At 46.8% G+C, this 5,000-nt stretch overlaps 1 non-coding gene across 1 annotated transcript; it reads right to left on the reverse strand.

Annotated features, from left to right (window-relative positions):
* Positions 1 to 3,651: 3,651 nt before the first annotated feature.
* On the reverse strand, positions 3,652 to 3,770 carry LOC137622882 (5S ribosomal RNA). The gene has a single exon (XR_011040513.1). It is a non-coding gene; the product is annotated as a 5S ribosomal RNA (ribosomal RNA).
* Between the last annotated feature and the right edge of the window lie 1,230 nt (positions 3,771 to 5,000).

A 5,000-nucleotide genomic window follows, 5' to 3' on the forward strand; every position in this document is an offset into this window, starting at 1 on the left:
GGGCACTGGATGTAACACAGAAGAACTAGAGTACCCCTCAGTAAAGCGCAGACCTCCGTCACAGCAGCTTACCTTTTGTTCTTCCTTGACCTTTGACCTAGGACTTTCAAAATAGAATCACTTTCACATCTCAACATGACCTCATCCCAACTTAGTTGGCAGAGGTAATTATACCCGGACAAAACAAAGTTATTATTAGGAAGTCACCTTTCCAGGAAACAAACCTGGCGGCACAAAGGGGGAACTACTATCGAACGTGCTCTTATTACTGTTGACTCAACACCGCCTCCATCCCTTAATATTGCTGCGTTCATATTCCCCCGACTGCTCTCTCGATGGACAGAGTAATGGGGAACTCATGACGTCCTCATTTCTGTTTTCCTAGCGCGAAACTGTCTATCTTAGGTTTTTGATCCCGATTTTTTTTTTTTTTGTCTTCGATGAATGAATGAATTAGTGTTAATTATCTGGCACCAAAACATCAATAGTCATTGATGGAGATTGGTGTATGTTTAAAAAATAATGAATAACATAAAATAAAAAAAAACAGAAATGAATAAATAACTTGCAATGAAACATTTAAAATTGAACATATTTAAAAACGAGTAAGGAGGTCAGCTTCCATTGGCATTGGTATCACAGAAAACGTCTCCTCCAAGAATCTTACTGAGGATGTAACTGTCATTCTTATCAAGATCTTCAGACTACTGATATTCAACACTCAAGTCGCCTCTTATTTTCCGTAAGTCAGCAAAAAAGCGATTCGTTTTAGAACAAAGTAGAGGGGCACTCAGTAGAGCGCAGACCTCCGCTTCGGCAGCTTATTTCTCAACCTTTTGCTTGACCTTCACCTTTGACTTTAAAATGTATTAATTGGGCGTGGATTTTCATACTCTCAAATATGAACTAAGTTTGAAGTCTGTGACAACGATGTCCAAACTTATGGCTGATTACATGAATTGGACATTTTGCTTGAACTTTGACCTTGACCTTCCAAAATTTAATCACATCCAGCTTTTTACATAACAGTCAATCCCTGTAAGTTTCGTTACTCTACGATCAAAATAGTGGCCAGAAAGCTGATCACAAACACAAACACAACCACACAACACACATACACAAACATACAAACAGGGGGTAAAACATAACTTCCTTCCAACTTCGTTGGCGGAGGTAACTACTGAGTGACATTCTAATCCCTAATTGGAAAACAGAAGACCTGAGTTATCAAAACCCGACAATTAAGAGGGATTTGTTTGATGATACTTTTATCCAGCAGTATTTTCCAATCAACTAATATCCATGAAGTAATCGCCTGGCAATATTTAGTTAGTGATTTGTTGTTTTTTATTACCTCCGCCCAACGAAGTGGAAGGAGGTTATGTTTTCGACCTGTTTGTGTTTTAATTTGTTGTGTATTTGATAACATCTTCCTGGTGACAATTTTAATCGTTAAAATAATGAAATTACAGGGATAAACATATGCAGAGACCAGGATGCTGCTTCCCCAGTAGAGGGGGACGATGAAGAAAGAAGTAAGGGCCAGACATACTTCTTTCGTTCATGCAGACTAAAACCTGAAAATAATGCCCTCAACCTTCTGCTACCCTGTCCAAAAAGGAGCCTGAGGTTAGACCAGCTGTTGTGTAGCCTACACAGACCGATAGAAACGTATCGATACTCCTGTGGGTCACGTCCTGCAGGAAGCGGGCTGCGAAGGTCATTAGACGCTTCCAGACTCCAGCTTGTAGCACCTGCGTCACAGAGTAGTTCTACTCGAAGGCGAGGGACGTTGCGATGTATCCGACATTGTGCTGTAGGGCGAAGTGACGGGGGAGGGTCTGGATTTAGGTCGAGATGAATGCCCTTGAGTCCGAGCTAAAGAGGTATACTGGCGACTCTCCCCTGTGGCCTCACTGTGCCTCCCAAAACCGGCTTGCACGTGAGGACAAACTGCAACTGGCAAGAAGGAGAAGGTCCGAGTCATCTGATACAGAATGGAGACCTCGGAAATCTTGAAGGAGTCGAACCGAAGGTCCGGGACTCCAAGATTCTGAGTCTAGAAAACAACTCAGAGCGAACCTGAATGTTGCCTTCCCCCCATTTTCTTGAAAGGGCGGAGTCGTACGAGACCATGAAGATTGCTTACACACTGGCCGAAGCCAGAGTGAATACGATCAGAGGCCTGACGTAATGGTTCTTGAGAAGATCTCTTAAGGGACTAAAGAGTCCGAACCATTCTCCATGGAGGAGGTCTCACTCCGACTGGGGGCAGGGACGTTCGCAGCTTCGCATGAGCGAAGAAAGGTCCAGCGGGAAGGAAAAAGTCTATTCCTTTCAGCCTGAAGGCCAGGAAAAGGCTGAGCGATAGGCTTCACTGCCGAGAGCGGAAAAGAGTTTCCTCCCGCCGAAAAGCAATAACTCCGTTATTGCTGGAGAAGAGGCCTCAAGGGAAGAGGTATCTCTCCCACGACACCAACCACAGAAGACTCTCCACTTCGTCTGGTAGACCCCTGCGGATGACTATCGCAGGTGACGCGACCTTCGCTCCGCGACTGTAGCGGGTTGTCTCTTCTTGAGGAGGCGGCGTAGTGTCTCCAGGCGTGAAGCCGAAGCGATGCAACGACTCGCGAAAGATGTTGTAGTGTGGTTGCTTGAGTAGCCTGTGTCGTGGAAGAAGCTCTCCCGGGAGTTCCGTCAGGGGAAGCAGAGGGTCCGGAAACCATTCTGCGTATAGTCACAGCGGAGCTCTCAGGGCCATCGAAAGGTTGACAGACAACCTGGTCTTTTTGAGACCCATTCTCAACAGACAACAATGGTGGGAAGACGCAGGCGTCGATGTTGTCCCACCGTCACTGGAAAGCATCTTGCCAAAGAGTCTTGGGGTCTGAGACTGGGGGGAAGAACAGCGGAAGCTTGAAGTTCCAGGCTGTCGTGATCAGGTCCACCAGGCCAGGACTTGCTGGTTACTATAGGCCAAAGACCCCCAGGTACTCTCTATCTGTGAGGCTCTGCTCAGATAGTCGGAGAGAACATTCCTCTGCCCGGAATGAGCGAGCCGATAGTGATATTGAGAGGACCTCGGATCATCTCATTATCTCTACTGCAAGATGCGAAAGTATGAAAATGCGCCTCCCTGCTGGTTGGAATACGCCAGTACCATGAAGTCGTCGCCCACGGAGCGACTCGGCAGGATCTGTAGGATCTGTAGAGGGGCCAGACTACGGCCCCTAAGCCTGCCTGAATGATGGGGATGTATCCTTCAGGTCCTGACCATAGGCCTGAACCGGAACATGCCCCCCCCCCCTTTTCTTTGACAAGTCCGAGAACAGCATCAAATGTGGGAAAAGGACGAGAATAACCACTCCCATGCAAGAGGTTCCATAGGTCAACCCATTACCGGTCTAAACGTTCCGCTGGTCCCATAAGAATCAGAAAGTCCGGTTAATCGTTGCTTGGATACCACCGGAACTTGGGCCACCTCACAGGGAACTTATCCTGAGGCGACCGTTCGGAACTAGTCGGGTCAATGAGGTAAAGAGACCCAGGGAACGTTCCAAGATAAGGCTGAAAGCTCTCCTTGACTGAGAACAGGTACTGCGACTCTCCTCAGCCTTGCCACAGTCAACTGAAGGGAAGGCTCGGAGAAGGAGGCAACAGCATCTGGTGTTCCCAGGGGGTCACCCATCCAAGTACTGACCAGACCCAACGTTGCTTAACTTCGCTGATCGGACGAGAAGCTGTGTTTTCAACGTGGTATGGCTGTTGACTCAATATCATGGCTAGATGTTGAGGCAGAAGTAGAGAAGGCTCCTAGCAAATTACCATGATCCCTCACTCTTGGTAAAGACCCGGAAGCTCGTCCCGGCGTTGAAGAAGGTCGAACCCGAGCCTACCGGAGTTGACCAGACCTCCAAAAAGCGAAGGAGGCGGAAGCCTGCTCCTGAGCGGCCATGAGAAAGCAGGAGAGTTCTCTGGGGAAAAACCTGCGATGCCGCGGCGGGATCGCCACACCGCATCTTAAGCAGGAACACCTGTAGTCTAGGCTGAATTCCAAGAGCTTCCTGGAAGATGGATGGAATGGAAACTGGAAGTACCCATCCTTCCGATCCAGGGCCTAAGGAGTCCTGCAGCCTCGTTACCAGTCTGATCGACTCTGCTGTTCCACACTGGACGAAGTTTGTTCGACAAACTTGATCAGAGCTGAGAGGTCGACGACGGTACTCCCGTCTCAGATGCTTTCCTACGAGAAAGGATCAACTGAAGAAGCCGGGGGGGTGAAGCCGTCGACGACCCTATGGAGGACCTTCTCCTAAGGCATGGATCCTTCTGCCCAAACGAGCAAACCTCTTGCCGACCCCATGGCATAGAGGCTCAGTGACACTGGATTCGCTGACAGTGACGGAGAGATGGTAAGAGCGAGGCGCGATATCCTTGGCTGATCACGGAGATCGTGCAGGAATCGGCATCGGGAAGCTGTTATCATTTCTTCTTGTCAAGGGATTTTGAATTTTGAAACTACTTCAGAGGGTTTTAAGGACAACTTTTTTTTTTTTTTTTAAATTCAACACTGTGAAGATGTTTGTCTTTTAGTCAACTTTACTAAACTACAGAGTTTGCATTTGAAAAGCGATTTACTGAAATTAGAGAAACGGGAATACAATACGTTATTAAATAAACGTGCGTATAGCACGGTCTGAGCAATGGTCTAAGTGTCTGAACAGATGACGACAACCCCAGAGTCAAACTCCTATTTCCCCGTTATTAATAAAACTATTGATATACCAGTGTGTGTTTATCTATGCATGTACACACAGACAAACAATATATATATATATATATATATATACACACACACACACACATATATATATATATATATATACATATATAAACCATCGTCATTATTACCTCCTAGGCTTACCGACGCAAAGGGCCTCGGTTAGATTCCGCCTGTTGTCTCAATCATGAGCTTTTAATTGAATATTTCTCCATTCATC

The sequence above is a fragment of the Palaemon carinicauda genome, chromosome 29, assembly GCF_036898095.1.
Source record: "Palaemon carinicauda isolate YSFRI2023 chromosome 29, ASM3689809v2, whole genome shotgun sequence".
NCBI classification, from domain to species: domain Eukaryota; kingdom Metazoa; phylum Arthropoda; class Malacostraca; order Decapoda; family Palaemonidae; genus Palaemon; species Palaemon carinicauda.